The sequence below is a fragment of the Sus scrofa genome, chromosome 6 (genome assembly GCF_000003025.6).
Source record: "Sus scrofa isolate TJ Tabasco breed Duroc chromosome 6, Sscrofa11.1, whole genome shotgun sequence".
Taxonomy (NCBI): domain Eukaryota; kingdom Metazoa; phylum Chordata; class Mammalia; order Artiodactyla; family Suidae; genus Sus; species Sus scrofa.
Genome location: NC_010448.4, coordinates 147,751,516 through 147,762,925, shown reverse-complemented (window position 1 = coordinate 147,762,925; position 11,410 = coordinate 147,751,516).

Genomic DNA, 11,410 nt, shown 5'->3' with positions numbered 1-11,410 from the left:
CTAGGGTCCAATCGGAGCTGTAGCCACTGGCCTAGGCCAGAGCCACAGCACCACGGGATCCGAGCCCCGTCTGCGACCTACACCACAGCTCACAGCAACGCCGGATCGTCAACCCACTGAGCAAGGGCAGGGATCGAACCTGCAACCTCATGGTTCCTAGTCAGATTTGTTAACCACGCCACGACGGGAACTCCCATCTTAACCATTCTTAAGTATACTCTTCAGTGGCACTAGGTATGTGCATTCATCACCACCGTTTATTTCCAAAACCCTCCAAACGAAGGTGGCCAACTGAAACATTGCCAGTTTTTATCTTTGTTTTTATTTCTTTTTTTGGCCACCCCAAGGCACATGGAGTGCCCAGGCCAGGGCTCAGATCCCAGCCACAGTTGCCACCCGTGCCACAGCTGCAGCAACGCCAGATCCTTTCACCCACTGTGCCAGGCCAGGGATCAAACCTGCATCCTAGCACTGCAGAGCCACCCCCCATCCCACTGTGCCACAGCAGGGCCTCCAGATTGCCAGCTTCTAAAAGAAAAGCCAGAAATTTAGATTCGTGCGTAAAATACCTCATATTAAACACTCTCTGTGTTTGGAGGCCGCTGTGGTCATTATTCAGACTTCTGTACCTCCAGAAATCCAGGTTGCTGTGTAAGAATCACCAGAGAAATCTGAGTCCCCAGGAGCATGTAATAGACACCGGATAGATGTTTGCTGGCTAAGTGAATAAGTACCTCCGAATTCACTGCATCACCTTTCCTCCTCAGGCTGGGACACCCGAGGTATCCGAGAAAAGCCTATAGAAAAGATTCTTGTGTTTAATAGGAAGTTAGGAAATTGACTGATGGAGTCACGTATTTACTTATTCACTGATTTAGTGATTCACAAATTCATCAATCATGTATTGTATACCAGGCACTGTGCTAGATCCTGGGTATAGCAAGACAGGGAACCCTTGCCCTCCAGGAACTCACAAGCTCCCATGAATAACTAACTATAACACAATGCTACAGCTGTTATTGGAAAGATGGTGCCCAATGCAAGTATAAAGGAAACTCACAGGGAAGGAGTGTTTGAGAAACCCAGGGGAAAGGTGGAATGGCTGGAAAAATGAGGAACAGTTTACCAAGGACAGGATGCCCATGGAGAATGAAAAAGAGCAGGTGGTTGGGAGAATGTCTGAATTCTGACATTTCTTGTCTATATTAAGAATGTGACTCACGAGAGGTGGTAAGCCTCGTTGCTCAATTAACCTTTAGTTACGCTTCCCTGGAAATACAGATATCTCTAAAGATTTATGGGTTTTTTCCCCCTTTAATGTATTTTTTTTTATTAAAGTATAGTTGATGTACAATGCTGTGCCAGTTTCTGCTGGACAGCAAAGTGACCCAGTCATATATATATATATATATATATATATATATATATATATATTCTTTTTCTTGTATCAGACCCCATCATATTCTTACCCAAGAGATTGGATATAGTTCCCTGTGCTGGGGACCTCATTGCCCGTCCATTCTAAATGCAGTTGTTTGCATTTACTAAGCCCAAACTCCCAGTCCATTGGTTTTGTTCCTTTTTTAATGACTAAAAGTAAAAATGAGAGAGGTACATCAAGATTTATCTACAAGGATATTTAATATTATATCTCATTTTTTCAATAGTGAAAAATCAGAAATAAAAAAAGCATAGAAAATTGATAAAAGAAATTGTGAACTATTTGCAGTCATTTAAAATTGTTTTTAAAGAATAAATAATTACATGGGGAAATAGATAAGATATAACATTGTCTTGAAAAGAATACAAAAATTGTATGTTTAGAATCCGACTAGGAGCCATGAGGTTGAGGGTTCGATCCCTGGCCTCGCTCAGCAGTCAAGGATCCGGTGTTGCCGTGAGCTGTGGTGTAGGTTGCAGACGCGGCTCGGATCCCGCGTTGCTGTGGCTCTGGCTTAGCCCAGTGGCTACAGCTCCGATTTGACCCCTAGCCTGGGAACCTCCATGTGCCGTGGGTGCGGCCCTAAAAAAGACAAAAAGACAAAAAAATCAAATCAAATCAAAATGAAAATAAATAAATAAATTGTATGTTTAATGCCAGATTTAAAACGTATATAGAGAGCGATAAGTTTGCATTAAGCAAAAGAGTTAAATATTCTAAAATATTAATGGTGGCATTTTAATGTTATAATTATAGTTGTATTTTCCCTTTATATTTTTTTATTTTTCAAATATTCAACAAATACTGTATTTTCTTGGTTAAAAAAAAAAGTTTGCCTTGTTATTTTGAATGCGTATTGGGTTATTCGTCCAGCCAGATAACTTGTCTGCAAAGAGTTCCCAAACTTCCACCCCAAATCCACAAGGTCATGGAGGTGACGCCTAAAACCTAAGCGTGTCTGAAATAACCCTGTCCCCTTGGCTACCGTCGGTTGGTCCACAGGTGGCCATCTGACCCAAGCTAGGCCAATCAGATGACATTTCCTGAAAATTTGGTGATGGAAATGATTCCCAAACCAGGTGTCCTTTTGAAGGGAATGGAGATAAGCTTGAAAGGTGGAGGGTGACCATTTTTACGCTTTGCTAACTAAGTAGAGAAAAGGAGTCCTCAGAGAAGAAAAGAATGTTGCCCATGTGCAGAGAAGAGGAAGGGAGAGAGCATGACCAGGTGTGGCCGGATTCCTGCAACACCTGTGCCCCCACACCCCGTCTTCCCTGCGGCCCTCAGGGCTACCCCTAAATTCCATGAGATATCTCAAGGCCTGATGAGAAACTTCCCCCTTTTGGCTTAATCTGAATTGACTCGCTTCTGTTTCTTGAAACCTAGAGGTCCATCTAGTTCAAATCTCTCTGGGAGCAGTAGGAGAGAAGCCAAGCTCACTAAGAAGCTTCATGATGACACTCTGGGAAGACAAGAACCTCATGTCTCAACCTGTCACCCCACCCAACGTCAGGCACAGGGACAATGCATGACACAAGGTCCCTGAGTGACACTCTGTGAGAAGGAGCAGTGTATCGTTCTGTCTTTACTCCTGCTTGCTCTACATTCCCATTTAATAATTAGAAAGAGGAGTTCCTGTTGTGGCGCAGCAGAAACGAATCCGACTAGGAACCATGAGGTTGCGGGTTTGATCCTGGCCTCGCTCAGTGGGTTAAGGATCCAGAATTGCTGTGAGCTGTGGTGTGGGTCGCAGACGCGGCTCGGATCCCAAGTTGCTGTGGCTGCGGTGTAGGCCGGCGGCTACAGCTCTGATTTGACCCCTAGCCTGGGAACCTCCCTATGCCGTGGGTTCGGGCCTGAAAGAACAAAAGACAAAAATAAAAAATTTTTAAATAATAATAATAATTTGTAAGAGTGTATCGGGGAAGTGAAAATAATGTATCCAAGCCTCCTTCCTTTCTTCCTATAGGAAAAGTGCCTAATATATGTGACCTAGGAGAAAGCATCTTGTGTTCAATTCCATGATAATTTCATCAGCACTCAAATTCACTTGTAATTAAAGGTTAGGCAGGAGTTCACTGGTGGCTTAGCGGTTATGGACCTGGCATTGTCACTGCTGTGGTGCAGGTTCAAACCCCGGCCCAGGAACTTCCACGTGCTGTGGGCACAGCCGAAATAAAGGGGTGAAGCATAGCTGAAAACCTCTCTTTCATTGCTCAAGGGCAAAAAGCCTCATTTGGAAAATACAGAAAATTTCTCATCAAAGGAAAAGAATACACATTGACATATAAATGTAATCAAAAGGCACTTTCTACAATTTATTATTCCTTTGTTGGCCTTTCAAGGGCAGCCACAGTATGCAACTTGCTGCCAAGCCTTTCTCTATTTTAAACATCATGGTGAGTTAGAGAAAGTGCAGAGTCATTTGAATGGAGTCTTTTCTCCAAGGCAATAGGACAAAACATGTATGGTATATAAATAGGGTACGAGGGTAACTTGTAAAAGTTTGGAGTTTTTTGAAATGGTGAAACCAGGTCAAATTTCTAAAGTTGCCTATAATCCAAAATCTCCCTTTGGAAATAAGAGCATATGTTCCAAAGCTGTGAAACCAGTGGCATTAACAACATTACCGAATGTTGTTAACAGTGTGATGTCTTTGAGAAGCTGTCTGACCTACTAAATTTAAATAGGTGGTTTAAAAGCCTCTAGACATTGTGTGATATACAAAGCGCAATGTCAAGCTGTTAACTGATAGATTCAGCTGCTAATTGAAAACTCTTCTATCACACATATGGCTTATACACTTATATAACCCTGAAGGGAGATGCTGGTAGGACCAATAGCAAGAAAAAGCAAACTGTGAATCGCAGCCATCCAAATATTTGAAAGGCATCAGCTTTGCCTCTTTGGGAAATAGACACGTAATTTCCATGCAAACAGGGCTTTATGAGTTGAGGGTTAAGACGTGTGTGAAATTCCTGTCTAGAATCTTGAAGATGCCAGGCTAGGCAGGGGGGATACAGTGATGAATAAAAGGACAAGCTCTGCTCTCACACAGCCAACCTGCTAAATGACCTTCAAGTTAGGATCTGAAGGCTGAATAATGGTGACAAAAACAAGGAAAGGGAAAGCATTCTAGGCAAGAGAAGAGCATACCAGAAGGCCTGAATGAATCACCTTGAGTTACAGTTTTATTTATTTATTTTTTCGCTGTACAGCATGGAGACCAAGTTACATGTATACATTTTTTTCCACCATTTGTTCTGTTGCGCTATAAGTATCTAGACATAGTTCTCAATGCTACTCGCAGGATCTCATTGTAAATCCATTCCAAGAGCAATAGTTTGCATCCGATAACCCAAGCTCCCGATCCCTCCCACTCCCTCCCTCTCCCCCTGGGCAGCCACAAGTCTATTCTCCAAGTCCACGATTTTCTTTTCTGTGGAGATGTTCATTTGTGCTGGATATTAGATAGCAGATATGAGTGATATCATATGGTATTTGTCTTTGTCTTTCTGGCTCATTTCACTCAGTATGAGATTCTCTAGTTCCATCCATGTTGCTGCAAATGGCATTATGGCATTCTTTTTCATGGTTGAGTAGTAATCCATTGTGTATATATACCACATCTTCCTAATCCAATCATCTGTTGATGGACATTTGGGTTGTTTCCATGTCTTGGCTATTGCGAATAGTGCTGCAATGAACATGAGGGTGCATGTGTCTTTTTCAAGGAAACTTTTGTCCGGATGAGTCACAGTTTTAAATACATGTATGTACCTGGATTAATCATGTTTGTTTTGGTTTTTTTCGTGTTTTGTCTTTTTAGGGCCGCACCTGTGGCATATCGAGGTTCCCAGGCTAGGGGTCTAATCAGAGCTACAGTTGCCGGCCTACACCACAGCCACAGCAACCCGAAATCCAAGCCATGTCTTTGACCTACACCACAACTCACAGCAACGCCAGATCCTGAACCCACTGAGCGAGGCCAGGGATCGAACCCACCACCTCATGTCTCCTAGTTGGATTCGTTTCCACTGAGCCACAGTGGGAACTCCCATGTTTTTTGTTTTCTGTATGTTACGGTGCTTTGACATCTTGGGGACGAGGGGAGACGCTACCTCTCCCAGGTTTAGCTAATTCCTAGAGAATGCAAACTTGCTTTTGATGTATAAACTAACCAGTCCTGAATTCATACCTCCATCTGCCTCCTTTTATCAAACTCCTGCTGTCCAGGATCCAAGCCCCTGCCCAAAATCATTCCAGAGCCAGGGACACTGAAGGACCACCTCTAAAGCCCAGAGCCCAGTGAAATTATTCACACTAGCTAATATGAAGTCTGCATACCCTGAATTACCTTCCCTTTCCCACAGAAACCATGTCTTCTGCAGAGTCCTTCTGCCTCCTGATTTACTTCGTGTTTCCCCAAGAGACCTTGCATGGTGTGGCATGCCCCTTTTCCTTGGGAACTGTGAGTAATAAACTATCTTTTTTCCAGTTTTATTGAGATGTAAGTGTCATATCACACTGTATTAGCTTTAGATGTGCAATGTAATGATGTAAATTTTGCAAAATGATGACCATAATAAATTTAGTTAGCAACCATCAAACCGTCTCTGAATTGGCAATCCTCTCTTGATCTGCTGGCCTCACCATACCTAAATAAAAACAAAATCCCTGGTGCATTTTAAAGCAGTACCTAACTTGCATATTGTCATAGAATAACCAAAACTGAAAGAAAAAATATTATCAGGATAAATACTGACAAAAGAAATATTGTACGTACACTACTGTAAATGTGGGGGTTTGTTTGTTTTTGTTTTTTGTGGATTTTTTTTTTTTTTGTCTTTTTGCCTTTTCTAGGGCTGCTCCTGCAGCATATGGAGGTTCCCAGGCTAGGGGTCCAATCGGAGCTGCAGCTGCCAGCCTACACCAGAGCCACAGCAACGCCAGATTCGAGCCGTGTCTGTGACCCACACCACAGCTCACAGCCGGATCCTTAACCCACTGAGCAAGGCCAGGGATCGAACCCACAACCCATGGTTCCTAGTTGGATTCGTTAACCACTGAGCCACGATGGGAACTCCGTGGGTTAAGAACCTGACATAGTGTCCCTGAGGATACGGGTTCAATCCTTGGGCTCGCTCAGTGGGTTAAGGATCTGGCGTTGCCACAAGCTGTAGCGTAGGCCTCAGCTGCAGCTCTAATTCAGCCCCTAGCCTGGGAACTTCCATGTGCTGCAGGTGGGGCCGTAAATAAATAAATAAATAAATAAAGAGACCGAAACTCATTCATTCAATGTGAATTTGTTGAGCACTCTGTGTGCCAGGCACTGTGCTGGGTACTTGGATACAATAGAACAAAAAAAGATCTCAGTTCTGTGAACTTTGTATCCTAGTGGGGAAGAGAGAAAATTTTCTTAAAACCATTAAATATATAGATATAAAAACATGTTGGGAGTACCCGTTGTGGCTCAGCGAGTTGCAAACCCACTAGTATCCATGAGGATGTGGGTTCAATCCCTGGCCTCGCTCAGTCGTTAATGATCCTGAATTGCAGTGAGCTGTGGTGTAGGTCGCAGACGCGGCTCAGGTCCCACCGTTGCTGTGACTGTGGTGTAGGCCGGCAGCTGTAGCTGATTTGACCCCTAGCCTGGGAACTTCCATAGGCCACAGGTGCAGCCCTAAAAAGCAAAACAAAAATAGTGTGTTCAGGGCTAAGGGATAAAAATTGCAGGAATGTGGTGGTCAAGGTGGATCTCATTGAGGAGGTGAGATTTGCTCAGAGACTCGAAGCAGATGTGAGTCATCCAAGGGAGGCGGCTTCTAGGCAGAAGATGCAGCCAACGAAAGAGACCCAGATGGGATCAGGCGAGGCTGTTTAAGAAACAGCTATGCCATGGAGAACTTTGTCTAGATACTCGTGTTGCAACAGAACAAAGGGTGGGGGAAAAAATGTAATTGTAATGTATACATGTAAGGATAACCTGACCCCCTTGCTGTACAGTGGGAAAATAAAAAAATTATATAAAAAAAAAGAGTAAGTAACAATATCTTCTAGCAGTTCTAAAATTATATATATATAATTATTATATTTATATATATAAATGACTGGGTCACTATACTATACAGCAGAAACTGATACAATACTATAAATCAACTATACTTTAATAAAATCAATATGAATAAAAAGTAAATAAATTAAAATAAGTTAAAAAAAAAAAAAGAAACAGCTATGCTGGAACAGTGCAGATGGAACAAAGCGAATGAGGGGAGAAGACTGACCAGTTTAGAGGAGTGACAAGTATACGGAGGCAAGAAGTAGGAGGTGGCAGGGGAAGAGGTGTCAGGCTTTGTGCCCCATTTTAAGGACTTGGGCTTTCACTCTAAGTGAGACGAGAGCCCATCAGAGGGTTTTGAGCAGAGGAGTGACTCAGTCTTAGGTTTTTAAAGGCTAACTCTGGATCCTGTGTTGAGAATATACAACAGAGTGCCCAATAGAGGAAGAAGGGAGCTCGGGGCAACTATTGTGACAATCCAGGAGAGAGGTGATGGGCACGCGGACTGGGACAGGAGCAGCCAAGATGGCAGGAAGGGATACAGTTTGAAGGTGAGTCAAGAGAATTTCCTAACAAAGCGATGGGAAGTTTGAAAGGAAAGATTCCAGGGCAATTCAAGGTCTTGGCTGAGCAACTGGAAGGACGGCGCTGCCATCAACCAAGGTGAGAAAGGTTGGGATGGAAAGCCATTTGGGTGTACAAGTCTGGAGAGGAGAGCCAGATCAGCGAGGTACCTTAAATGGGTGTGCGTGGAGGGGGGCGGTCAGCACATAGATATTTACAGCCATGTGACTGGTCGAGAGCAATGGAAGGTGGGGAAGAGATGAGCACGGACTCAGCCTTGGAGGAGAATCTTCATTCACAATGAAAATTAAGTCCAATCAATAGAAGGAATTTATGCTTCTTGAAGTGAAGAGACAATGGGAAGCCATTAAAAATGTTTAGAGCCTACAGAATATAGAAAAATATGTATTGCCATGGGAACAAACCGATATTCAAAATTATACCTAATTGTGACACATTGTTATGATATAGGTGCAGATATGGATGTATGGATTGCTACATATGTATATGAATTTATGAAGAAGAGAGAGAGGAAAGACAGACAAGATTGTTAGTATCATTTTCCCCTGGGTGATAAAACTACAAGTTACTTCCCCCTGTTTTCTAATTTACTGTATCTTCCACATTTTCTTCAGTAAATATGCATTCTATCTGTAATCAGAAAAAAAAACTTAAAACCCTTTTTCATTTTCAAAGGTATTTAAAATGTCATTTTCCCATAATAATCCTATTTTAAACATTTTCTTTCAGTAAACTCAAGTACCTATGGGTTAATGTTTATGGACATTTTTTTCAATTATAATTCAATCATGGTGGATTTTTAACTACATGAAACATGTATCTCTCCCTTAACGTGAAATATTGGTGTCAAATCTTGCCCCAGCAAAACTATGAAATGATTATGCCGAGTTTCTAATCACCCTCTACCGGAAACCTGGCCACGTGACGTCTCTCCTCACGTCTGCTGATGGTAATTCCATTCTTCTAGCTCTTCAGGCCAAAATCCTAGGAGTAACCCTTGGTTTCCCTGTTTCTCTCACAGTCCTTCCACTCCAGCAGGAAATTCTCTTGGCTCTATTTTCAGCACATATCCAGATCTGATCACTTCCCAGCACTTTTGCTGCTCCCTGGGCCAAGGCATCATCAGTTCCTCTGTGAACTGCTTAAACAAACTATTCACTGGTCTCCCTCTTTCCTCCTTGTTCTCCTATTGTTTCACACGGCAGCCAGAGTATGTAAAACTAGACTCGGACAATGACTCTGAGCATTGCTCAGCTTCCAAGCCAGCAGTAGCCCCCGTCACATGCAGTGATACAGTCCTGCAGTGGGCTCTGTGGTCCTAACACAAATCACCTCCCCTCTCCAGTTAAGTCTTTGACATCATTCACAGCCACTGCTCCCCAACTCATTCACACTACTCCAGCCATGCTGGCCTTGTGGCTGCCTGAACATACCCAACCTGCACCAGGCTCTGTCTAAGGTCTTGGCACTGCTGGTCCCCTGCAGTGTCAACTCCTCTTACGTCTTTCATGTCTTTGCTCAAATGTCATCTACTCAATGCAACGGGTCTCCTCTTTGAGACTTCTAACTTCCCTCTTTCCTGCTCTTTTTTTTTTTTTTCATCAAATGCTTATTATCTTCTAACATACGATACCATTTACTCGTTTATTATGTTTATTATTTATTTTAATTTTGTTTTTTTTTTGTCTTTTCAGAGACGCACCCACTGCATATGGAGGTTCCCAGGCTAGGGATCTAATCAGAGCTGTGGCTGCTGGCCTACGCCAGATCCTTAATTCACTGAGCGAGGACAGGGATCGAACCAACAACCTCATGGTTCCTAGTCAGATTCGTTTCCGCTGCACCATGACGGGAACTCCTATTATGTATTTTCCATCAGCGCCTACTAGAGTGTAAGCTCCACAAGGGCAGAGATTTTTATTATTGTTTACTGACGTCATCGGTGTGCCTAGGACAGTGCCAGTTTAGAGTCAATATTTGTGGTGAATTACCCTGTTACCATAGGATGCATTTTATACAAGTGCCTTAACAGCCCATCCCTTATCTGCTCACCCCTGTGAGTCTGGTACACTCGAAAGAGACAATAACTTTCCAATAAGTTAGGGTGATAATAACAGCTAAGACTTGCTGAGAGCTCACTCTGGGCCAGACACTGATTAAGGGCATCACGTATAGGAGATCTTTTAATTCTCACACAAATGCTGTAGGGTGGGTGCTGTCACTGTCCTCGTTATAGAGGAGCAAGCTGAGGCCCAGAGAGGTTAAGACTGATGTCCAGTGTCATACAGCCTATGAGAGGCAGAGTCAGGATTTATTTTTTTTTTTTATTTTTATTTATTTATTTATTTTGTCTTTTTGCCAATTCTTGGGCCGCTCCTGCGACATATGAGGTCCCCAGGCTAGGGTATCGAATCGGAGCTGTAGCCGCCAGCCTTCCCCAGAGCCACAGCAACCTGGAATCCGAGCCGTGTCTGCAAACTACACCACATCTCACAGCAACGCCAGATCGTTAACCCACTGAGGGAAGCCAGGGATCGAACCCGCAACCTCATGGCTCCTAGTTGGATTCATTAACCACTGAGCATGACGGGAACTCCCAGAGGCAGGATTTAAACCCAAACAGTCTAAAACCAGAGTCTGCGGTCTTCATGACCTCACAGGTATGCAGGGAACCGAGCCCCTACATGATTCTAGGTGCTAGATGTAGCAAGAATATTTGCTGAGGGTGGAATTGGCATCATCCACCAAATTCTTAAAAAAATTAATCAGAATTTTTTTCTGTCATGAAATTTTAAAAGATCAAGTTAATAAAGATTTATTTCAATATTTCCACCATTGCTTTTTTCTTGAGAGAGGAAAAAACTTTTTCTCAGCACTCATCTATTTTTCATTTATTTCACTCCGTAAATTAGTTTCCCCAAACGAATTGTTGCTTTTGTTTAATAATGTTTTAAGTCATGAGAAAATGATTCTTAAGGGAAAACTGACACTTTTGTTAATAATAACACTGAGTTGATTCTCAACCTGTGATACTTAATTGAATATATGCCTTAGAAGCATTTTGTGACTAAAGGGAAAACGTGGTACCCTGTACCCAGCAAAACTTACTTCTCCCAAATGGAAACTGGTCTTCCTAGGGCTGTGTGGATATTCTGGTTGCTACACTAGTGGGAGGATTTATATAGTTCTTTCCTTCTGCGTTCATCTGCTACAATGATTAAAAATTTAAATAAGTTTGCCAGTGGCTCTGTTTGGCAGCTGCTGTGCCTATTAAATAGAGTGCGCCCTTTAGCGCATTCCGTTCACGGCTAAGTGGAAAGAATTGT